Raw genomic sequence first — 26,169 nt, 5'->3', positions numbered from 1 at the left:
TTTCACCATATTTATTCAGTCCGTATGCTGAGCAAATAATCCAAGAAGCTTGACTATTTGAAGAACACAGCATCAGGATTGGAGGAAGACTCATTAACAACCTGCGATATGCCGATGACACAACCTGGCTTGCTGAAAGTGAAGAGGACTTGAAGCATTTAATGATGAAGATCAAAGACTACAGCCTTCAGTATGGGTTACACCTCAGCATAAAGAAAACAAAAATCTTTAGAACTGGACCAATAAGCAACATCATGACAAATGGAGAAAAGATTGTAAGTTGTCAGAGATTTCATTTTACCTGTATCCACAATGAACACCCATGGAAGCGGCCATCGAGAAATCAAATGATTGCATTGGGCAACTCTGCTGCAAAAGAGTAACACCTCTTTGAAGTGTTAAAAAGCAAAGATGTCACTTTAAGGACTAATGTGCACCTGACCCAAGCTATGATGTTTTTAGTCACCTCATATGCATGTGAAAGCTGGACAATGAATAAGGAAGACCAAAGAAGAATTGATGCCTTTGAATTATGGTATTTGCAAAGAATATTCAATATACCGTGGACTGCCAATAGAACAAACATATCTGTTTTGGAAGAAGTACAGCCAGAATGCTGCTTAGAAGCGAGGATGGCTAGACTTCCTTTCATGTATTTTGGACATGTTATCAGGAGGGACCAGTCCTTGGAGAAGGTCATCAGGCTTGGCAAAGTGGAGGGTCAGTGAAAAGGAGGAAGACCCTCAATGAGATGGATTGACACAGTGGCTGCAATGATGAGCTCAAGCATAGCAACGATTGTGAGAATGGCACAGGACTGGGCAGTGTTTCCTTCTGTTGTACATGGGGTCGCTATGAGTCAGAGGTGACTCGATGGCGCCTAGCAACAGCAACAACGTAACTCCTTCTAAACATTTGTCAGCCCGGGTGAATTTCTAGATGCTTCGTGTGTGTAGGCATCTGGTTATTTCCATGATTTATAAGATTAATACCATCACCTCTAGATAGGATGAATTTGGAATTCCTGCTCAAAGTAGGACTTGCTGTGAGTTTTGACAATCAGAAATAATCTTACCCATAATTATCTGTATTCGGAGAATGTGGTGGTAAGGGAACAATGGCTGTGAAATACTCTTGTTCCCTAGAATCCAGGAGGTATGAAGGAAATAGAGAATATTTTCAAGTTCTAGATGAAAGGACATCATTTCTAAGTAAGCCCACTTGGTATTTTTTTTCTTGGTAAGCACCAGACCTAGACACCACTGAGTGGAAGATAATCAGATAGGCTCTTCTTTACCTCTGGGAAAGGGTAAGGGAGGTTTTATTTTAGCCTCCTGGCCTCCAGGGAAAGTGAAACTTACTAGGGAATCAGACAACTTCGACAGATGTTTGCATGGGTTTTGACTGGCCCATCTCAAGTGCTCATTCTGGCCATCAGATATTTGGGCTTCCTGGATGGTAAGTCATCTTTTAAGCAGGGTGACTGAATGATAGAGACAATAGTGAGTCTGGACAATAGAGAGGAAAACAGGGAATCTGTCAAAAACAAAAAACAACAAACCTGTAGGCATTGAGTCATTTCTGACTCATGGCAACCCCACCTGTGTCAGAGGAGAGCTATGCTCTATAGGGTTTTCAGTAGGTGATATTTTGGAAGTAGATCACCAGGCTTTTCTTTCGAGGCACCGCTGGATGGACTCGAACCTCCAGCCTTTCAGTTAGCAGCCAAGCTTATTAGCCATGTGCACCACCCAGGGACTTCTACGGAATTTCTAGATAACTCTAAAGAAAACATGCAGGGCTTGGTTACCCTGCCGTGTCCTCTGGGGTTCCTTATCATACGTGTATGTAAATCACTGGGTAATATCAAAGAAATTTTATTTAGGGAAATAATGGGATTTTTTTTTTAATTCTGATTTTTGTGTTTTTGCAGTTAGTTTGAAACATCACACTTGAGATTTTGTTGTTTTGTTTCGTTTTTTAACACCTTGCTGGAACTCATTTCTTAGCATTGTTCCTGTGCCATTTGTGGGAGTGGGGTCGGTATGGAATTTTCTTGCTAATATACAGTGTAGTAAAATTCAGTGCAACTTGTTGCCTTTGGAAGAACTTGGACCAGATTGTAGCAGGTAATGAGTTAATTGGCAGCAGAAACCTTTTTATGAAACATTTAAAACAACTTCATCTTTTAGAAAATTGGATCCAGGTAGTAAAGGCTGGCAGTGATTTATGCTGACTTGGTTTAGGGTTCTTTATATGCATATATAAAACACTGTTGTGCTGTTTGGGACTTCTTAATTAAGAAACTGCACTGGATCTGATCATTCCAGCCTTCTTCCTCAGCTGGAGTTGCCGATGTGTCTGAAGTGTGATTTGAGGGCCTGCAGGAGGAAGGAACCAGGATCCGGAGCCATCTGGAGCCTGGGAGAGAAAGCACAGGGTGAACATCTGCTGGAAACTTAGTGGAGATATCTAACACTCTGAGTTATTGTCCTTTGGAGAACTTGTGTACAGAACCTGGGCTCCTCCGGAAGCTGCAGAGCTCATGAGGAAGGTGGCGTCTTGTGAGGGTGGGGGGATACACTATCGTGCTTGATTATTGGGACATTTGATAAGTTTGCCTAGCCTTTGCTCAATGCCAACGTTTAGATTTCTTATTTGAGCCACACCTATCCTCTCTGCCACCCAAAGCAAAACAAAAATAACCACACATACAACAAAAACAAACAAACCAACAAACCCTAAAAAGTCATACTTACCATAGTCATCAAGGTTTGGACATCAGAATTTGTACAGAGTGATATTGAAACAAAGCAATGCTTCTGAGAGGCATCACAGTATAGATATTGAGTTAAGAGCATGTTCTCTGGAGTCACATGGCTGGGGATCCCGTCTGGGCTCTGCTACTTGGTAGCTGTGTGACTATGGGCAAGTTACTTAACCTCTCTGTGCCTTTTTCTTTCATATGTAAAAAGGGGATGATAATAATAGCACTTACCTTTTAGGATTATTTTGGGAATTGAAGGAGTTTCTATATGGAATTTAGAATAGCACCTGGAACAAGCTAAGCATTACACAATTGTGTGTGTGTGTGTGTGTGTGTTTCCCTGGAGTGTATGAGTTTGCACCAAAACCAGGGACACTTGCTGCCCTGTCAGACAAATACCTTTGGCCATATCACTTACCTTTCTTACTCTGCCAACATCACCTCACAGACTGGCTTTGTTTCTGTTATTTCTTGAATGTTCCAGCTTGGAGCTTCTGAACAGGGCCTCTGCACCAGGACTTCGAACCTGTTCATTCCGGTTCCCCAAAAAGTTATACATAAGAATTACTTGGGGCTCCTGTTAAAGTGTAGATTCTGATTCAGTATATCTGGGGGTGGAAATGCAAATTCTCAGCAGGGGTTCGAACCAGAAGGAACCAGTTTGAAGCCCTGCTTTGCCCACAGGGCTCCCACTTCCTGAATTGCTTTCTGTACACCCCTCATTTAGGGAGCTGGCTTCTCTTCAGCCTTCCAGCCTCAGTTTCTTCAGAGAGATTTTCCCTGACCACCACCCAATCAGATCCCATAATCACTCAGACATCCTCTGTCCTCAGTCCTCATCAGGATTTATAAATACATATGCACTTGCATTGCGAGCAGCATCTCTATCTCCTGCAGTAGATGATGTACTCCGCTGGAGCACGCCCCTTTCTGTTTGGTTCCCCGTTGTAGATCTAGCATCCAGTGCGTGCCCAGTAGGCACTCGCAAATATTGGCCTAAAGTAAGAATAAGTTATGAAGGAAGGAAGGAAAGAATGTTTTTATAGAGTAGACCATGGAGCATGGGCAATTTATTTCTTTCTTCTGAGCTGGCCAACCCTGATGCCCCCTAATCCCACTTATTCCTGTCTCCTTTTATTTACATTATTGTAGTTAGTAGCCTCCAAGTCTTCTCCAACTCATGGCGATCCTGTGTACAACAGAAGGAAACTCTGCCCGGTCCCACGCCATCATCATGATTGCCAGCATGCTTGAGTCCATTGTTGCCTTCCAGCCAGCACTATATCAGACAATACACTGTGGTGATCCATAGGGTTTTCACTGGCTAATTTTCAGAAGTAGAGGGCCAGGCCTTTCTTCCTCGTCTTAGTCTGGAAGCTCCACTGAAACCTGTCCACCATGGGTGACCCTGCTGGTTTTGAAATACCTGTGGCATAGCTTCTAGTCTGCTAACAACACTCAAGTCACCACTTACAGGTGAGTGATGGATTTACGTTGTAATAGGAGTGAAAGAGAAGCCAGGAACATTATCAAATGCCTCATTTAGAGTGAGGTGTATTCCCCCTCCCCATTTTATATCTTTTTAACTATTTAGTAGGGAGCTAAGGAGGAGAAAAAAAAGAGTCAATTCTCCTTCCCTTCTGTGCCCTCCTGCCTGCTCAGGGCAAGTTCAGTGGGATTGGGAATACTTGCCATGTGGATGTGCTCCATCTACTGGTTAAATCGGGTGACTACATTCTTCATGGATTGTAATGCCATGAGCAATTAATGCTGGGCATTCAGTCTCTTTAAAAGCAGTTGAGACTGTGCTGGGGTTTGTATCGTGCATTATTATTCTGCAGGCAACAAAGTTAACAGTGAGGCGCCATTTGCTTACAGAGCACACGTTTTGGCATCTCTATTGTCTAAATTTTCATCAGGGTTGCACAGATTCTGCAGTGTCGTTTCTGTAGTGTAGACTTTGCAAGTTTAAAGCTTGAAGTGTCCAGAGTTTAAAATCTATGGTTTAACATCAGTGTTCACTAGTCAGTTGTTTCCTATGTACATTATGTTGACCAGATTTTTAGCATTTAGCTAATACCTTCTCTGCAAGATATCTCAGGGAATCTGGAGAATTGCACCCATTTTTCGGTCTTCCTTTAGGAGCCTTGATGGCACAGTGGTTAAAAGCACTTGACTAATAACCGAAAGGTTGTCAGTTCGAACCTACCAGCAGCTCTGTGGGAGAAAGATGTGGTAGTCTGCTTCTGTAAAGATCACAGCCTTGGAAACCCTATGGGGGTAGTTCTGCTCTGTCCTACTGAGTCGCTATAAGTCAGAATTGACGGCAGTGGGTTTGGTTTTTTGGTTTTGGTTCAGTCTTCCTTTAGGGATTATGGATTCTTGAGATTAAAATTTCGGGGAGCAAATGGAATCTCCTGCTCCCCTTTCACACACCCCAAATCAGGACTTAAATTGCCCATAAAGCTCAATAAATAAGTTGTGGAAGATGGAATTTGTTTTCTTAAAGAAATACAATTATTTAAAAATGACAAACAGGTCCCTTTGTTGATAAATGTTTTATGTTTTAGCTTCCATGGCTGAATATCTCGTGTAAATTATGCATAAGCGTGTAAGCAGACTTGGCAGAGCATGTCCTGCAGGGTCTGTGGGCTGAGGTCTAAGTGGTAGCACTTCTGACATTCGGATGCTTTTTTTGTTCCTATTATGTTGAAAATGCAGATGTCTGTGGTCTGGTACTCGGGGTTGGAAGGTGTGCTTCCATGGAGACTCAGCAAAATAAACTTTTCAGGTAGCAATAGGCCAGGGCATTTGGAAAGAAATGCAAAATGTCCTGTATTAAGTTTGGATTATTGTATAGCCTGCTTAAGATGTTTCATATTAAAGTCAATTCATTAGTCCTTATTTGATAAGACAGCCGCTTCCAGCGTGCCTTCATTCATCTGAGATGAGTGATTTCTGACCTCCAGCCGCTTCACCTGTATACTAGGGGGTGCTAAGTCAGATGCCTATAAACCGTCAGATTATCCAATAGACAAGGTAAGCATGGTGCTTACCTTGCTTACCGGATCATCTGTAGTGAAACCCACGTGAAACTGTTCACTACAGATTCGTAAGAAAGCACAAGTAAGCCCATGCTTACCTTGCTTACTGGGTCAGCTGCCCCTGTCAGGGGTTGTAAATTTGAAAAGAGGCTTTAATTCTGTAGGAAGGTGGTGTGGGGTTGGGAGAGAGACAGATGCCAGCCATACCTAGAAGCAGAGTCTTTGATGTGGTGAAAAAATGTGAAATTGTTCACTACAGATGATCTGGTAAGCAAGGTAAGCACCGTGCTTACCTGGCCTATTGGATAATCCACCTCTGCCTACAGAGGCCAGGTGGGTGACATAATAAATGAGGCAAGCTGTCTCGGCTCCTGCTGATTTGCTTGAAGGAGCACAGGCCCAGGGTTGCCAGATCCTTCTATTTTTGAGAAAAGCTTGAAATCTGGATTTTCCATGAAATTGCTCAATTTAAAAATGTTGGTGATTAGGTTTTAAGGAAAATCCTTAAACTCACTATAGGCAAAATGGAATGTATCTATGAGTAGAATTCTGCTTGTGATTCTGTGGTTTTCGGCTTAGCTAGAAAGTTCTGGGCAAGGATTAATCTATGTAACACATACATTTGTTTCCTTTAAAAGCCAAACCAAAACCAAGCCCATTGCCATCAGCTGATTTCCACTCATGGCACCCCATGTGTTACAGAGTTGAACTGCCCCCTCGGGTTTTCTTGGCTGTAATCTTACAGAAGTAGATCACCAGGCCTTTCTTCCACAGTGCCCCTAGGCCCAGACTGTCAACCTTTAGGTTAGCAGCTGAGCGCAGAACTGTTTGTATCACCCAGATAGCTTCCTTTACTAAGAATACTACTAAATAGCTGGTTTATGATGTTGAACACGTGTGTGTGTGTGTGTGTGTGTGTAGGATTCTCTGGCTGGTGCAAACAGTCAGCTGCTAACTGAAAGGCTGGAGGTTCAAGTCTACCCAGAAGTGCCTGGGAAGAAAGGCCTGGCAGTCTGCTCCCCCCAAATTAGCTATTGAGTACCCTATGGAGCACAGTTCTATTCTGACACACATAGGGTTGCCATGAGTCAGAGTCAACTCAATGGCAACTGGTTTTATATGTATATGTAATGTATATGTATGTGTGTATGTGTCTGTGTGCATTATATAATCAAAATATACGCTCAATAAAACCAAAACACTTCCAAAATAACAAATAGACAGTCACATCTCAGAAGAATGGGGTTACTGAACACATTTCGTTGATGAATATTTTACTTCCTTATTGCTTATGATAGAATTAGACCATCCAGAGGCAATATAGGAACCACACTCTTTTCAGTGCTCAATGCCTTGAATGACCTCATCTATGTTTATTTCTACTTATGACACCAAAATGCCAATACAAAAGGCCTGTGAGGCCCAGTAGGTTCTCCTACTTCAGGATCAGACACACCATGCTTAGATGCTAATCTCCTCTTTTTACTGGCTGTATGACTGTTGCTGTTAGGTGTCCTCAAGTTGCTTTTGATTCATAGTGGCCCCATGGGGCAGAGTAGAACTGCCCTGTAGAGTTTTCTAGGCTGTAATTTTTACGGGAGCAGATCGACAGGTCTTTCTCCCATGGAGCCACTGGGTGAGTTCGAACACCAGCGTTTCAATTAGCAGCTGAGCACTTCACCATTGCGCCACCAAGGTTCCTGGCTGTAAGACTTGGAGAAAATTATTTATCTTCTCTCATCCTCAGTGTTCAGTTGTAAAATGGGGATGATAGTACCACCCTCACAGATTTAGAGGCTTAGAATGTGATGTTGTGTATAAAGCAATTAGCACAGTGCTTGGCATGAGTGTGCTATAAATTGTAAGGGTTGTTATATCATTATTATTATTATTGTTATTTATGCATGTTAAGGAATTATAAACATGTTTTATATTATTTACTAAGGGCCTCTCCTTGGAAGAGGCAGGTGTCTTATTCTAGGCAGAACTTTTTTTTTTTTTATTGTGCTTTAGATGAAGGTTTACAGAGCAAACTAGTTTCTCATCAAACCATTAATACACATATTGTTTTGTGACATAGGTTGCCAACCCCACGACATGTCAAGACTCTCTCCTTCTAGACCTTGTGTTCCCCATTACCAGCTTTCCTGTCACCTTCTGCCTTTTCGTCCTTGCCCCTGGGCTGTTGTACCCATTTGGTCTTGTTTTGTTTTATGGGCCTGTTTAATCTTTGGCTGAAGGGTGACCCTCAGGAGTGACTTCATTACTGAGCTATGAGAGTGTCTGGTGGCCATACTCTTGGGGTTTCTCCAGTCTGTCAGACCAGTAAATCTGATTTTTTTTTTTTTTTTTTGTGAGTTACAATTTTGTTCTACATTTTTCTCCTGCTCTGTCCAGGACCCTCTATTGTGATCCCTGTCAGAGCAATCAGTGGTGGTAGCCGGGCACCATCTAGTTGTGCTGGACTCAGTCTGGTAGAGGCTGTGGTACTTGTGACCCATTAATCCTTTGGACTAACCTTTCTCTTGTGTCTTTGTTTTTCTTCATTCTCCCTTGCTCCAGACAGTGTGAGACCAGTGGAATATCTTAGATGGCCGCTCACAGGCTTTTAGGACCCCAGACGCTAGTCACCAAAGTAGAATGTAGAACATTTTCTTTATAAAGTTTGCTATGCCAGTTGAGCTAGATGTTCCCCAAGACCATTGTCCCCACAGCCCTCAGCCCAGTCATTTGGTCCCTCAGGGAGTTTGGACGGGTCTATGGAGCTTCCATGACCTTGCTAGGCAGGACTTTGATTTAAAGACTGGAAAATGCTATATTTTGTGATCTTTCTTTACATCTCTCTATGTATGTTTGTGTATATGTGTGTGTGTGTGTGTGTGTGTTTATTTTTCCACTAAGAGATTAGCAGCCTCCAGGTGCAGGTGGCACTGTGTTGGTCTGTCTGGCCTGGCCTCACAATACAATCTTTATTTTGCTGTGTTAGAGGTTCTTGGGTAGGTCCTGTAATCTCTAAATTAGTCTAGGAGGCAGATGGATGCAAACAGTGTCTTTCTGGGTGAATCTCAGTTGTGGCTTTTCCTTTGTTCCCAGCTCCAGTCCAAACTAATGCCTTAATAACTGAAATTCCTTCGTCCACCCCTCTTATCTTAACGACTATTAAAGTCAGCGGGAAGGAGATGCCTTCACAGGGCTTTCCTGTCTTGCAGGACCCAGGCACAGGCCCCACAGCAGTCAGTACTTGAGAAAGGGCAGGAGGCAGGGTCTCCTGGGCGCTTGTCCTGTGAGCAGCTTAATTCTCCGACGTACCATCTGATAGAAGCTCTGCCTTCCTTTTCCTCTCGGTCCACTTCTGTGTCATTATAAGGCTGCCTCTTTCTGCAATTAACTTAATTTCAGTATTTTCCATCATGGTTTGCCTTCACCCTGGAGATATGCAATGTTAGGGCAAAATGTAGGCATTGAAGCTGCTCATAGCATTTAGGAGTTGGGAGATTTGGCTTTTAATTACTGTGAAAATATGATTATTTAGGAATTCAGCACCATCTCTATAGACTCTGTAGAATTTTGCAGCAACAGGAAAAGGAGCTCATAAATAAATGCTAAAAGGGTGAGTTGGCAGGTCCCAGGGGGCAAGAGCAGGTAAAATGCACCGGAATAATTCCAGTACCTTTCATTAACTCTAATCAAGATATCAAGGCCCTTTTCTGCCACAGTTTTCCTGTCTGTAATGTGGGTTAATGTCTGCTGCCCTTTGGCTATTGCTTTCCAGGTGTGCGGAATCTAGAATGCTCTAATATGGGCAACATGTTTAATAGAAAGGGCTTATTTGGCCAGGCATCCAATCTTTAAGCACATTCCTTTTTCCAGGCAGCAAGAAATGCCAACTTTTGTTTTGCACAACATCCTCTGGACTTAGCATCACAAGAAGTTATTTTTGAGTTGTTGACATGACTGATTATGGTATGTGTCTTTTGATACCACCAATGCATTTTTAATTTTTTGATGGCCAGCCTTTGCATCTACTATCACCACTGCCAACAGTGCTTCATTCCCATCTCCGGTCCTGCTTTGCCCTATTATCCTTTAGGTCTCAATGGGAGCCTTACCACGCCAGTGGGTAATTCCCATCCTAATCCCCAGTTCCTGACTAGGTCAAATTTCCATTCCCTGTGCTTGCTCTTCCATATGCTCTTGTACAACTGTCGGTCTCTCCTTGGAACAGTGTATTTTATGGTTGATTATTTAATGTCTGTATCCCTAAATAAGATAGTAAATTCCATAAGTTGAAGGAACATGACTTTTTGCTTGCCATTGTACTCCCTATTGCTGACAATAGAATGCCTAGTACTTAGTATGTTCACACTAAGTATTATTGGTAGATGGAGGAAAGGAAGGAGGAAATGGATGGTTGGATGGGTACATGGATGAGTTAAGCAAATGAACGAGTGAAATGCCAATGTTTCCTATAGTATTTACTCTATGTCTCTTTCCTATGCTGTCTGTATGGCCCCAGGGACCCACACGCATAATAGGGGCTCCAAGCACACTTGCTAGATAACTAACAGGCACATAGTAGATCTTGGCACCAAAGCCCATCGTGGGTTGTGAAAGTAAAAATCATTTAAAGTCTTAAGAAGCGGTCTTGAGGTTTCTGTGTTCCAAAGGGTTTTTTTGGGGATAAAAAACAGTGGATGAATAGCCATTTGTTTCTTACTGTTATTGTACTAATGAGCATTCTAAATGCTCATTAGAAGAAAGGATGGTGAGACTTTGTTTCACATACTTTGGACATGTTGTCAGGAGGGAACAGTCCCTGGAGAAGGACATCATGCCTGGTAAAGGAGAAGGTCATCAAAAGAGAGGAGGACCCTCAACGAGATGATTGACTCAGTGGCTGCAAGAGTGGGCTCAAGCATAACGATTGTGTGGATGGCACAGGACCAGACAGTGTTTTGTTCTTTTGTACATAGGGTCGCTATGTGTCAGAACCAACTCAACGGCACCTAACGACAATTATTGGACCTGGGAGCAATAGTTTAGATGGGGGCTGACCCCTGGAAAAGACATTATCTCTATTCAGAGCCTTATCAAAGACGTGGCTCAATCCCAGACATCTCTCTTGTCATTGTTATTCTTAGCTGCCATAGAGTCAGCCCCTGACTCATGGTGATTCCATGTACAACAGAATGAAATGTTGCCTGATCTTGTGCCATCCTCATGATCAGCTACAGATCAGACCATTGGGATCCATAGTGTTTACATTTGCTGATTTTCAGAAGTAGATTGCCAAGCCTTTTTTCCTAGTCTGTCTTCATCTGGAAGCGCCACTAAAATCTGTTCTGTATCATAGCAACAGGCAAGCCTCCACTGACAGACAGGTGGTGGCTGTGCATGAGGTGCATTGGCCAGGAATCGAATCTGAGTCTCCTTCATGGAAGGCAAGAATTCTACCACTGTACCACCACTAATCCAGTGGAATCTATAGTGGTTCACATGGTGTCCCTTGAGACTTGCTTGTATTTGGGTAGCCTGTGGGACATCTCTAAGAAGCAGTATGGAAGCAAAACAGTGTGCATAGTGTATAATAATTTGAACCCTGCAGTCAGAAGGCCTGAGTTCAAATCCAACCGATCTGCTTAACAAGTGAGTTAGACAAATTGATGCAATCTTCAGTTTTCTCTTCTATAAAATGGGAGACATACTACCTATCTCGTAGGATTATTGGAGTATCAAATGACCAGATGGACATAAAGTGCTTTGCAGAGGATTGGGCAAGTAATAAGACCTCAAGAAGTGTTAGCTTTAATTTTTATCATTATTATTATTGATTGTAGGAGTTGCCATCGTAATCCCAAACAAATCCCGGTGGATGCTTCTAGGTCCCTCTCCCTTCACACTATTAATGGGGTCCACATTTCCCCTTGCCCTTTCAGCCCACATGCCTTTGGCCCAGACTTCAATAACAGGACCAAAACCCAGTTTTTAGGAATGATGCCATTTACACTGCATCTTGTCATATCATACATTCACCAGTTCTGTAAAGGCCAACTTGGGCTGTGAAAATCCACGTTGTACGGTGGTTTAGGGTATGTGCATGCTCTGTACACAAGCATTAAATAAGTTAAATAATGCCGACAATGTGTGTGTTCCCAGCCAGATTGCCCTGCTTTCTTAAATCATTTTAAGCACACTTAATCTAATGGAACGCATTATGACTTCAGCTTCTGAATAAAAGTTGGAGAGTGGGAAAAATCTGAAGTCTCGCTTGCAGTAATTTAAGGCAGCTGAAGCACTTCCGTGGAAACTGGGCTTGGTGGAAGAAATAGCCATTCCTTTTACAGAGTGAAACTTTTTTTTTTTTTTTTTTGCCTTTTATAAAACTCCTTTTTTTTCCTTTCATTTTTAGATGTTGGATGAGAATGGGGCTCCAAGTCTGTTTTCAAGCTGTATATTCCTTTCTCTGCCCTCTCAGAACTCCCCTTTCTGTCTTGGTTCTGCCCCTGTCGTGTTATCTCGGGCAAGTTACTGGACCTCTCTTGGCTTTGTTTTTCCATCTGTGATGTTTGGACTGGGTGATCTTTCTGGTTCCTCCCAGCTCTTAACTTTTTAATTTAATTTAATTTTATGATTCCCCTCCCTTGTTATTACAGAAGGCACAAGTATTGTGCCTTAAAGCATAAGGTAGGAAAGCATTCATTGATCAAGTTGAAAAACCTCCACTTGCCACGTTCAAGGACTCTCGCTTTGGATGTAGAGAGTTACAGTTGTTTCCAGGCAGTTCTTTGTGGTAAGGGTGGTTTGGGTTTCATTTCGGTTTTTCTGAACGTGCGGCCATTTGATCTCAGTAGAGAGTACTGTGTCTCGACACACACCACTGCCCTCACCCTTGGCAGGTTTTGGAGGCCTGCAGGCAGGGTCCTGAGGCCGCCTGAGTCACCGTTAATGAACCAAACTGCCTGAAGTGTTCCAGTGGTTGCCTTTTGGCACTTGGCAGGAAAATTCCTTTTCATGTTAGTTTCAAGGTTGTCAGATATCATTATCCCCGAGTATTAAAATTTCGGAGAAAGGCGGCAGTGTGTTTGATTTATAGAATAATTATCTAGCTTTAGCTCTAACTTAGCTTTGGCAATGGTTTTGCAAGCACTCGAAAATTAAATCCATTTTTTATGGCACTACAAGGTATTATCTCACAGCAAATGATAATTAAACACCTGTGAAATCAATTAGCCCTGTAAGCAGGGAAAAAAAAGTTTTCCAATTATGTTTTCGCACCTCCAAAAGTTTTATAATTCCAAAACCAACACTTGTGGAGAGGGATATGGTCGATCGGCGTGGCTGGGTTAACTTTCCATAAAGATCATCCCTAAATTTCTCTTCGACTTAATCCCAGGGAAGGCAGTTTGTGGTACCGGCATCCTTCCAAAGAGGATGCAGTCACCTTTGGAGCAGACTCCTAGCAGCTATCTATCTGACACACAGCTGAGCTGTCAGGGCCTCTATAAAGGAAGTTACTCACTTTGTGTTTTGATGCCAAGTTTTACTTGACAGTTTATTTAAAAGCCAGGATACCTTAATGGAAACCAAGCAACAAGACGTTCCATGTGACAGAATTGCTCTCTCTGTAAGGGCTCTGTAGCCAAGAGTTCTCAGCCGTCTTCATTACAAATTCAGACCCTGGAAACAGGCTGATTGGTTAATAGCTGAAACCTAATACAGTGGAAAACTGGGCATTGTGGTCGGCCTTCGAGCCCCGCAGTATCATGTGTGTTTAATAATCGGCTTTGGTAACAAATTAGCTATTCCAGATGCTTCTTCTGGAAAATGATCTGTACTTTTGAAGCAGTGGATGGATTTGGGGTAGATGCCATAGTAGTTCGTGATGCAAAAAGAGAAAAATAAACAATGCTAGCCTCTGACATCCTCTATATTATGCATCGTATGTACGAAGTCCATTGCAAGAAAAATGTTGCCTTGTCCTTCCTAATATTTGTAAGCACCCTAGCTTGCATAATGCTGTCATGTGCATTGTCTTGTTGGGTCCTCAGTGGGCCTTGTTAAGTGGTCAAGAATAGTATGATTGTCCTGTTTTATAAATGAGCATGGAACTCAGACCCGAAGTGACTTGCTGAAAATCAAACAGTTAATGACAAAGCCAAGACCAGAAACGATGTCTTCTGGATCTTAGACTGTGTAGCTTTTATCATATCACTCACTTCTACATAAGCCTCGCTGAAGACATTCTTTTTAATTCTTTTTTTCTAAAGACATTTTTAATGGGCCCTTGCTTTCATAGCAGATGGTATTTTGAGAAGTTGATGAATCATAACATTAACCAGAGAAATAAGACTGGGATTAAGTAAAACAAAGATGAAAGAGAACTTCTCTCTATTCTTTTAGAAACTTCTTATATGGATTCTTGTGAACTTTGCCAGCAGTGTGGATACTTTGAGACCTAACAGGCATTATCAACCCTTAAGGAATGCAACGAGATTTTAGAGCCTGTTGCATTCATTCAACAAAATTTTCTTAAAAGCTTACTGTGGGCTAGGCACAGCTATAGGTGCTAGAGCCACAGCAGTGAATAAGAACAGTGAATAAGCCCCTGCTCTAATGGTTAACATGCTCGACTGATAACTGACAATGGAAAGGTTGGAAGTTCTAGTCTCAGAAGAAAGGCCTGGAGATCTACTTCTGAAACATCAGCTATTGAAAACCCTGTGGAGCACAGTTCTACTCTGACACACACGGGGTCGCCATGAGTCAGAAGCAACTGAATGGCAACTGTCTTGTTTCCCTTTCTCCTCATCGAGTATACATTATATTTGGCGAGCAAGACAGTAAACCAGTAAGGCAAATACATGCAAAATTCGGGCAGCGGGAAGTGCTATGAGGGAGATGAAATAGGGCAACGTGGTAGTGAGTGCCCAGGAAGACAGGCTGGTCCGTGAGGGCCTCTCTGAGGGGTGACCATTTGAGTGAACACTGATAGAGGTAGATCTGGGTGAAGAATATTCCAGGCAGACAGCATACAAGTCCATGCAATGGAAATGAGTGTGATGTGTTGAGAAACTGAGAGAATAGTGTGGCTGGAAATGGGGATTGAGGAGAGGTGCCGTTGGAGAAGAGGTGTCATGAGAAGAGAGGCCAGTTCTCATGGGCACTGTGGCTCTGTAGGCCAGGGAGAGGGGTGTGGATATTATTCTAAGTGCCATGGGGAACCATTGGCAGGTTCTCAGCCTGAGAGTGACATTTTGAAAAAATATTTTTAATTATTGTAGTTATATATATATATGTACACACACACACACATACATACACACATATATATACCAAAAACCAAACCCATTGCCGTTGTGTCGATGCCAACTCATAGCAACCCTGTAGGACAAAGTGGAACTGTCCCATAGGGTTTCCAAGGAGCAGCTAGTGGATTCGAACTGCCAACCTTTTGGTTAGCAGCCAAGCTCTTAACCACTGTGCCACCAGGGCTCCAGTAAAATATGTACAACACAAGATTGCCATTCTAACCATTTTCAAATGTACAGTCCAGGGGTATTAATCACACAGTGTTGTACAGCCGCCACCACCGCCATTTGTTTCCAACGCTTTTTCATCACCCCAAAGAGAAACTCTGTACCCATTAAGCAGTAACTCCCCCAATTCCTTCCCTCTGGGAGTGACATTTAAAGGTGTCTTTGGTTGCCTTATGGAAAATGGATTTCAGAGGAATCAGATTGAACCTACTCTGGCCTAAACCTACGAGAACTAACACGTGCTTCTTGTTGTTGCTCATGCTCATGCTGAGACCTGAAGGAGGAGTAGAATCAAGGAAATGTAGCAAAGGGGGGCATGAGGAAACTCTGGCTTCCATGGAGATCCTGGAGGTCTTTTGTATCTTTGGCACGTAGGAGTTGCTCAGTATTTGTCTGTCCAGCGAGCAAATATCGGAGCATAATGGCTTCTTAAGGGCCCCCTGGTCCATCTTTTGCCCATTAGATGTTGAAATTTTCTCTCTGTTCCACAGCCTCTTCCCAGAATGAGGCCCCTGGGAAATAGCTGCTTCTCAAGGGGACCTGTTCTGAGCAGAGCCAGCTGGAGGAGGAAGACGTAACTCAGAGCACCACAGATTTTTCCCCCAGGTCACTACTGTGCTTCTACCAAAGGAGATGGCCAAATCTAGGCTAATAGGCCTTCCCAGTCCTCAACAGCTCACAGAAGGGTGATTGGGTAAATAACAGTATATGGCATCAGATCTTTAGCCATAACCCACTTTTTTGTGTCCAGTGGCTGCACCTGTACTTTTACACACCCAGATGTGAAAGAGAAAACTTTCCATAGCCAAGTAGCTTCATGCCAGTTTCATATCATGTTGATGTCCTATAATTTATTGAAGATGCACCATCTTAGCCTACACAGAGTTCTGAGATCTCATTTGCTTGTTGAGTACAAAAGGTCCAGGAGCGAGCTGGCCCTGACTATCAGGAGTCAGAAGGTAGAACTCAGTGATGGCACAAGTGGGGGAGGGGATGGGCAGGGAAGGTTAGCAGAACCAGCCGTCATTTCATTAACTGGAATTAGATTCTCAATGTATTTTATAATCACTTAAGCACAAGGACCAGATGAAAGGCTTAGGCGCTGACAAAGAATTCGGGGCACGTCAGATTCACCACCTGACAGCCCCTGAATAGTGTCTACTCTGGTGATGAACAGCCCAGCAGGAGTTCCAAACATCTATCTAATCCAAGGGCTGACCAAGGCTGGCCAAGTAGGAAAGAATACCTTGCATCAAGAAGGGAAGTGGTCAGAACGTTTGGTTGAGCCTGGTTTTCTTTTGTAGGTAGGGAGTCATTGTCTTTTGGGCAAATGTTGTATGTTTATACTTGCTGTCATGGATTGAATTATGTCCCTCCGAAAAATGTGTGTATCAATTTGGCTGGGCCATGATTCCTGGTATTGTGTGATTTTCCTGTATGTTGTAAATCCTGCCTCTATGATGTTAATGAGGGAGGATGGGTGGCAGTTCTGTTAGTAAGGCAGGACTCAATCTACAAGATTTGATTGTGTCCTGAGGCACTCTCTTGAAATATAAAAGAGAGAAGTGAGCCGAGAGACAGGGGGACCTCATACCACCAAGAAGGCAGTGCCAGGAGTGGAGCGTGTCCTTTGGACCTGGGGTCCCTGCAAGGAGAAGCTCCTAGTCCGGGGGAACATTGATGAGAAGGCTGATAGAGAAAGCCTTCACCTGGAGCTGTTGCCCTGAATTTGGACTTTTAGCCTACTTTACTGTGAAGAAATAAATTTCTCTTTGTTAAAGCCATCCACGTGTGGTATTTCTGTTATAGCAGCACTAGAAGAGTAAGATACTTGCTGAAGCCATGGCGAGGCTCTGCAAATTTTTTCTTAAGCTCAGGTGGGGAAGAAGGTTCAGTTTGAATAGTGCTCTGCATGTGTCCGACTTGAGTTGCAAATCATGCTATTTATCAGAGCTGGTAAAACACAAATTTCCCATCCTCATCTGTGTGCAGAAAGAAGACGAAATTTTTAACAAGCTGCAAGGCCTTTAGAAGTAAAGACAGAGAGGAGGAGAGAGAACATATACAAGAGAAAGACAAAATCAGTAAATAAATGAAAGACACTACCTTCCATTCCCTAAACAAGTTGTGCTTGTCCTAAGCATAAGAGTGAAAATCAGAAAAGTGCGCATTATCAAGTGGGTATGTTGTTATTAGCAAAAATAGAGATAATGGCAATGAAAGGCTCCTCTCCTATCTCATTGTTGTCTCCCTCTTGCTTCCACAGCCCTTGTACACCTAAATGCAAACCTGTGGATACTGAGCACTTTTTATCCATTTACCAAACATTTATTAAGTGCCTGCTGTAGACCTGGCCTTGAGTTAGGTGCTGGGGCAACAGAAAGTCTGGCCAGGTTCCTGCCTCCTAGAGTCTAGTGGAAGAAATACAAGAAAAACGAGCAATTTAATACAGAGAGAGAAATCGAAAGGTCACATGGGGTACTGTGGGAGAAATAGGAGGGTGTCTAAACCTAGACTTGGGGGATTGGAGAAGTCTTCCTCCAGGAAGCGGCACCCTGGAGCAGGACCTGAAGTAGGAGTGGGATGTAAGCAGAGGAAGGAGGAAAAACAAAGTTGCATCCAGTCCACTCTGGCTCATGGCGACTTCCTGTGTATCAGAATAGTGCTGTACCCCCGTAGGGTTTTCAGTGACTGATTTATCAGTATATAGCCAGGCCTTTCTTCCAAGGCACTGCTGGGTGGACTTGAAGCTCCAGCCTTCCGGTTAGTGGGAGAGCCCATTAACCATTTGCACCACCTAGGGACAACAGAGGAAAAAAGATGGTGTGTATTAGTTTCTGAGGGCCGCCATAACAAAGTACCATGAAGTGGGTATCTTTGAAGTCCAGAAATTTAATTTCTCACAGTTCTGGAGGCTAGGTGTCCAAATTCAGAGTGTTGGCAGGGCCGTACTCTCTCTGTCTGCCCTGATTTTTCCTTGTCTCTTCCAATGTCTGGCAGCCCCAGCATTTTTCCATGTTCCTTGGCTTGCAGGTGCATCTGCCCATGGCCGTCTCTCCCTCACGTCTCTCCTTCTCTTTTATAACGACAACACTTAGATGGGTTTCGGCCCCTCCCACTCTGGTATGACCTCATGTTAACCGATGACATCTTCGAAGACCCTATTTTCAAACAATATCACGTTCACAGGTACTGGGGGTTAGGACTTCATCATGTCTTCGTTAGGGACACCATTCAAACCCCAGCAAGGGGTGTGCTGGGGGGGAAGTGGTCCTTGGCCTGCCCCTGGGGTGAGCTGCCTCCCGAGGATAGAGGCTGCGAGCAGCTGGCCCCTGTTCTGGTCTTCTCGGGCTTCGCTCCACGCTTCCTGGCCCCGCTCCACTTGGCCGGTTTTCATGGAGTGGAGCCTGGTGAAAGGTTAATGGTAAGATAATGACCGCAGGCTTCCCAGTTGCAGTCGGGCCTGACGTACACTTAGCTGCTGCTGTGCGAGGTTCCTTGTGGCCCTCTTCTGGACCAGTTTTCCATCCCACGTAATTGTTGCCGCTGACTCTTTTGTTGTTTAATGCCTTCTTGCTCCCCCCTACATAGGTAGCCCTGTATTAAGCATTTTCAGAAATGTTTTATTAACCGTAAACTTGGTATCAGCTTAATTTCTTATTTCATTGTCAAAGAAGTTAACTTGATTTTAGATTATGCCTGATCATTGTTGTTGTTAGGTCCCGTCAAGTCGATTTGGACTCATGGTGACCCCATATGACAGAGTAGAACTTCCCTATAGGGTTTTCTTGGCTGTAATCTTTATTGAAGCAGATCGCAGGTCTTCTTCCTGTGGAGCCACTGGGTGGGATCAAACTGCCAACCTTTTGGTTAGCAGCCAAGTACTTAACCGTTTGCACCACCAGGGCTCCAGAAAGGTTTTATTTTAACAGGAGAATTTAGACCCACACACCCTGGAATTGCGTTTATCTCTGAACAGTTCAAAATTCAGTATCATGTAGTATAAAAGCTGGCGCTCTAAAACCTCGCCTCCACCAGGAAGCTTCCCAAGATTACATCACCTAGGGCTGGTACAATCCTGGCCCTGTGGTATTCCTGCCTTCCAGGAAGCTCTGGGAAACAGTGGAGTTCATCGTGGATCTTGCACTCCTTGCACAAGCCCCACCAAACTTTGATACTCTGCTTGATCGTCTGTAAAGTGGGGCCAGTAACACCCTACTGTTTCACATGGTGGCTAAGATAAGGTGTGGTAATGACTATAGAATGTGTAGCAGCACAGCATCCAGGCCAGCCCATAAGAAACATTTAACAAGTGGGGGTATTATCATTATTATAATTGTTATCAGTGGCTGTCGTATTTTTTTTTTTTTACTCGCCTTTGTATATTAGCTGGTGGAGTTGCTATAACAAGCAGGCCCGAAATAGTCTTCTATGTCTTTGCAAGTCCCGGATGCACCTGATGCATGTTGTGTTCATTAACATATGCAGATAGCAGTTACCACCTTGTCCAAGTATAAATTTCTGGTCTGTCAGAACTGTTGGCAACTAGGTAAATTGCTTAGCACTTCGCTTTGTGAGAAAGGTTGTCTTCAGACATGGCATGTTGTGTGAGCTGGCCGAGAAGGCAGCATAATGGAGTTGAAAGAAAATGGCCTTCAGAGTCAGCAAACCCAGAGTTGGAACACTGATGCTACGGGGCCTACCTCAGGAGCCTGGTGGTGCAACGGTTAACTGATAACCGAAAGGTTGGCGATTTGGCCAGCAGCTCTGTGGGAGAAATACCTGGTGTTCTGCTTCCATAAAGATTACAGCCTAGAAACCCCTATGAGGCAGTTCTACTTTGTCATATAGGGTCGCTATGAGTTGAAATCAAGTCAACAGCACCTAACAGCAACAACAGGCCTACCTAGGGCAGGTGTGGGGTAATGTGGCGGGGGAGGGGAGAGTGTAAAAATGATATGGGGTATGACCCAGTGCGTTCAGACAGGATGTTTGATTCTCAGGATCCTGCTGACTTTATCCAGCTGCCTCTTCCTCCCTGTGGAAAACAGGTATGACAATATCCCCCACACAGTGTGGATGTGAGGCTTAAAGGAGGTAATAATGCCTGTGAGAGTAAGTGCCTCACCCAGGTGCCTCAGGCCAGTGAGAGCCCATGAAATTTGACCTCCCTTCTTCCCTCCTTGTATTGGAATGGATTTTAAACGGACAAAAAAAAAAGAAAAGGAGACTATCTTCTGTGGAAAGCCAAGACGGATGAAAGGGTGAATCTAACTACCTGTCTGCGATTTCAGCTGAGGATTACTCTCTGCGGTGGACAGCTTGGGCTTGGCAGCCCACACTGAGGAATTTCACAAAGAAATGAATTCTCAGTCCTTGGCATGACTGGGTGCCCTGGTGGTTCTAGCAGCAGGCAGTGCTCAAGGCACAGAATTGCCTGTGTGAGGAATCGTACCATCTCCAAATAGTGAGTGTCTTCCCTATGGGTGGCCCAAGTGTCCCTGAGGCTGCAGCTGTTCTGGTCAGCCATGGTCAGCACCCAACACCACACGTGTTAAAATTTCCATTTACCCAACACAGGCACATAGAGTAGCACATTTATGCTGCACGAAGACTGTGTGAGTAGGTTTTGTGAAGAAACTGATGCTCAGTGGAATCTAATGAATTCTTTAAGACCACTGTGTATTTGTTGTTGTTAGCTGCCATTGAGTTGATACCCAAATCATGGTGACCCCATGCCCAGTGGAATGAAATGCTTCCCGGTCCTGCACCATCCCCCTGATCGTTTGCAGATCAGACCATTGTGATCCATAGGATTTGCATTGTCTGCTTTTCAGAAGTAGATTCCCGGGCCTTTCTTCCTAGTTTGTCTTAGTCTGGAAGTGCCACTGAAATCTATTCCTCATCATAGCAACACGCAAGCCTCTACTGTTGGATGGTGGCTGTGCATGAGGTGCATTGGCTGGGAATTGAACTCAGTTCTCTCACATGGAAGGCGAGAATTCTGCCACTGAGCCACCACTACCTTCCACTGTTTATGTTTACAGGACAACAAGTAGAGCTAGTACAGTGGCCAGCTGGACCCGCTTTCCAGCTGAAAAATCAGCTCCCACTCATGTTTCTTAATTCAAATCTATGCCTCAAGCAAGTTTCATATTATTACATGCCATGCACTTTAGAATTCTCTTGAAAATAATTGAAATGCTGAGTGTTAAATCTGTAAAGGCCAAGGGTCTAAGTCAACAAGCTTAGTAAATAACAAAGCTCAGTCTGGACTGAACTCCTGGTGGTGACATGGGGTAGAGCTTTGAGTAAGAGAGAAAGGGCCACTTAAATGGTAGCCATCTGTTGCCAATGCTTGAAACTAGGACTTTGGTTCATAAGACACTGCACGTTGTGTGGGCTGACAGAGGAGGCAGCGTGATGTGGAAAGAAAATGACCTTTAGACTTAGCAAGCCCAGAGTTGGAACACTAATGCCACTGGTCCTAGCTGTGACCTACCTTGGCAAGGTTTTTTCAGCTCTCTGAACTTAGCTGCTTGCCTATGATGTTGGCTTATATAAAATCCAGAGGGTTCCATTAGTAACATGTCATTCTTCTGCCTAAGCCCTTCGGTGATTCACAATCACCCTCACAGGAGCATGTTTGAGCCCCAGGAGATGTCATACAAAGTCTTTCTAGTGTGACCCTGTCTGTACCAGCAGTCTTTCATCCCCTCCCATGCCCCCACGCTTTGCACTCAGCCACCCCAAATTGCATATGGCTTCTCTCCTCTTGGTGCCTTTGTTCCTCCTATGCTATCTCTACCCCCAGAAATGCCCATCACCTGTTCTTACCCCTTTGCCAGGCTGATTCTTCTTGCTTGTCCCTGAATTCTCGACTCAGTCTTACTTCCTCCAGCAAGCACCCCTGCTTCTCACCCTTCCCATCAATTGCAGCAGCTGTTTTTCTTCTTTGCATAACCCCATCCCCACTGTATGCCTCCATCCTAGCACTTCCTACATTGAATAGCCATCATTGGATAACACATCTGTCTTTTCACTGGACAGCAAGCTCCTTGAATAGTGCCTGACACGTGGTAGACATTCAAGAAACGTTTGTTGAATGAATGAAAAAAAGCCCACAGGAGATGCTCAAAGAATGTTAATTTTATTTCCCTCATCCCAGTGCACTTTACTGAACTATAATAGTCATAAATTGTTTTTGTTTTTTTTCTTTATAGGATGTGATTTAAACCTGAGAGTAAGCAAAGAAGATTAATTACTGATGAGAAGGGGCTGTAGGGAACAGGTCGGCTATAGATGATAAGTGACTTTATAAATAAATACTTGAGACAAACTGTAGCAACATCCTGGGGAGACTAGAATTGTGTGACTACAGAGATGAGAGACTGGATTACTTGCTTTTTCCCTATCCTCTTTGATTAGCAAAAAGCAGGCTCACATGGCAAATGTACATGTTACTGAGGGATTGTGGAACCCACAGGAGGATCTTTGCACACACTGCATGGGTAACATCTTTGTCTGTGTAGCTTTGGAGAATAAGGCAAAATCCTTTCAATTAGAAGCTGCTGTTTCATTGTGATTCACTGCTTCTGTTTTCATTTTACTTTAAAGGGTCTACTCCACATTTCTCTCTTGGCTCTGTCTTTTGGAATCTTCCCCCCCCACCCCCCGTTCATTGTTACTAGTTTTTTTTTTTTTTTTTTTTTTTGAATATGTTTTGATTCCTCTCAACTGATATAATTTACCATAATAGCTTGCAGTTGCATAGTGTTTTACAGGTTATAGTTCATGTACGTGATTTCATGTGATCTTCAAAACTTTGAGACTCAGAGGAGTTAAATGCTTTGCATCACACAGGACGTGGTAGATCCAGAACCCTAATTTCTAACTTCAGGAAATCTTGAAGTTTTCTAACTTCAAGTCTGCTCTGTTTTCAATTATATTCTGGGGCCTCCCTTTGGCCCCAATGATAATAGCTACCATTTATGGATTGCTTATAATGTGCCACTGCTTTAGTTAAATTTGATCATTTAATCCTCACAATATAGGTATTATCTTCATTTTGCCAACGAGGAAACAGATTTAGACAGATTAAATAGCTTTTCCAAGAGCACTCAGCTTGTAAATGGCAAGGCTGGCGTTCGAACCCAGGTTTGACTGAGTCTAAAGCCGCTTAACCACTAAGCTTGTAATTACTAAGCTCTTAACTACCATGCCAGTGCTTCTCAGAATTTAGGATGCATCACAGTTACCTGGAGGGCTTGTTAAAACAGAATTCTATTTCATCAGGCCTGGGTGAGGCTGAGAATTTGCATTTCTGCCAAGTTCCCAAGTGATGCAGGTGCTACTGGTTGGATGACCACACTTCGGGAACCTCTGCACTATGCCATGCTGTCCCCTCTGCCCAGTTGCTACCAGCACAGACGTGCTGCATATGGAGGGGAAGGACTTCAATTACGCATCATTATGTAGCCCATTTTAAATGGGGTGTATCCCGTACATTATTCAATACAGCTTTAAAAAGAAAATTATTATGGTCATAGAGTGGTACTGGTTTCTAGGTTAAATTCAGGGCTGTGCCATTTTTATTGCATTTTCTTTGCAGTCATTTGTGAAAACAATTCCAACTTCCTTATCATCACTTATACAATCGGGGAACGTAAGACCCATCTGAAAAGGATAACAAAACCACCTATTAATTAAAGCTGAAATTTCTCTGAGGTCAGTCGTCTCCTTCATCTGCTTACCTTCTTGCTAAGGATAACGTGTTTTAAGTTAATTATCTTTTTTTGTAAGTAATTTATGATTTTAAGTGGTTTACATTTCTAAACTTAAATAATGGGGAAGGATTGTTGTTGTGTGTCCCTGAGTTGATTCCGACTCATAGAGACCCTATATGACAGAGTAGAACTGCCTCACAGGGTGTCCTAGGCTGTAATTTTTAAGGGAGCAGATCGCTAAATCTTTTCTCCCTTGGAGCCGCTGGGTGGGTTCGAACTGTTGACCTTTTGGTTAACAGCCAAGCGCTTACCCATTTACACCAGTAGGGCTCCTTTAAAAGATTAATCCGCTTAAAAGATTGTCCCCCATTTGACCTGCCAAGTCTCCTTATCTTTCTTAACCATCCTTAACTCCTGGCAACCGCTAATCTGTTCTCCATGGCTAAAATTATGTTATTTCCTGAATATTGTGTAAATGGAATAATACAGTATGTACCCTTTGGAGATTGGTTTTTTCACTCCGCAAAATTTCCATGAGCTTCATCCATGTTGTTGTGTGTATCAATAGTTAGCTCCATTTTATAATTGAGAAGTATTCTAGGGTATGGATGTGTCTTAGTTATCTAATGCTGCTATAACAGAAATACCACAAGTGGATGGCTTCAACAAAAAGAAGTTTATTCTCTCACAGTCTAGGAGGCTAGGAGTCCTAATTCAGGGCATCAGCTCCAGGGGAAGGTGTTCTGTCTCTGTTGGCTCTGGAAGAAGGTCCTTGTCATCACTCTTCACCTGGTCTAGGAGCTTCTCAGTGCTGGAACCCCGGGTCCAAAGGACATGCTCTACTCCTGGCGCTGCTTTCTTGGGGGTATGAGGTCCCCCACTCTCTGTCCACTTGCCTTTCGTCTCTTGTAAGATAAAAGGTGGTGCAGACCACAGCCCAGGGAAGCTCCCTTTACATTGGATCAGGGATGTGACTTGAATAAGGATGTTACATCCCACCCTAATCCTCTTTAACATAATCTAATCTTGTCTCGTTAACTATAGGCAGATATTAGGATTTACAACACATAGGAAAAGTACATCAATCACAAAATGGAGGACAACCACATAATACTGGGAATCATGGCTTAACCAAGTTGACACATATTTTTCAGGGCCACAATTCAGTCCATGATAGGATGTACCACAGTTTAAGCGTTTACTCATTGAAGGACATTTGAGAAGTTTCCAGTTTGGGGCTATTATGAATAAAGCTGCTGTTTATATTCATTGACAGATTTCTGCATGATAGTAAGTTTTCAATCCCAGGGATAAATGCCCAAGAGTATAGTTTTTGGGTTGAATGGTCAGTCCACTTTTAGATTTAAAAGGAACTGCCAAACTATTTTCCAAAATGACTGTATCCTTTTATATTTTTACTACCAATGTGTGAAGGTTCCAATTTCTCTGCATCCTCACCAACACTTGTTATTTTTCATCTATTTTGATTGTAGGCATCCTAATGTGTACAAAGTAGTATCTCACTGTGGTTTAGATTTGCATTTCCCTAATGATTAATGACGCTGAGCTTCTTTTCATGTGTTTATTGGCCATTCATATATCTTCTTTGGGGTAATGTCTATTCAATTCCTTTACTCATTTTTAAATTGGGTGATTAGTCTTTTTATTGTTGAGTTCTAAGAGTTCTTTATATATTCTGGATACAAGTCCCTTATCAGATATATAGTTTGCAAGTATTTTTCTCCTATTCTGTATCTTGTCTTTTCCATTTCTTGATGGTAGCTAGGGGAGAGGGAGCCCCGTCTCCTTGGTTGCACTGGTTCAGGTCAGAACTTGCATAGCATGGAGCTGGTAGGGGTGGGCAGGGGAGCAGGTCATGGCTCAAATGCCACACACTAGCATTATTCTTGCTGCGATTTAGTAGATTTCTTGAATTAATGTTTCTCCGTTTGCTTTTGTGCTCTTGGGACAATTTCCAGAGACTTTGAATGACTGGTTTTTAAAATAATTTTTACCACTTAAAATGTTGTTTTGTTTGGGAGAGTATCCGTAGAATTACGATGTTATTCCTGAAGGCCCACTTCCCCTAGTCTGCT

General features: G+C 43.2%; 1 protein-coding gene and 1 long non-coding RNA gene across 2 annotated transcripts in view; both read left to right on the top strand.

Annotated features, from left to right (window-relative positions):
* The window catches only part of EXT1 (exostosin glycosyltransferase 1), a 320,136-nt gene that overhangs the window by 250,923 nt on the left and 43,044 nt on the right, over positions 1 to 26,169 (top strand). The gene's annotated exons all lie outside the window — the stretch shown is intronic.
* Positions 20,601 to 24,192, top strand: LOC111819946 (uncharacterized). The gene is made up of 3 exons (XR_002823510.1): positions 20,601 to 20,814; positions 22,571 to 22,638; positions 23,959 to 24,192. It is a non-coding gene; the product is annotated as an uncharacterized LOC111819946 (long non-coding RNA).

Source organism: Trichechus manatus, unplaced genomic scaffold (assembly GCF_000243295.1).
Source record: "Trichechus manatus latirostris isolate Lorelei unplaced genomic scaffold, TriManLat1.0 scaffold00022, whole genome shotgun sequence".
Classification (NCBI taxonomy): Eukaryota; Metazoa; Chordata; class Mammalia; order Sirenia; family Trichechidae; genus Trichechus; species Trichechus manatus.
Note: the sequence above shows the minus strand (reverse complement) of the source record. Positions and strands in the feature narration are given on the sequence as shown.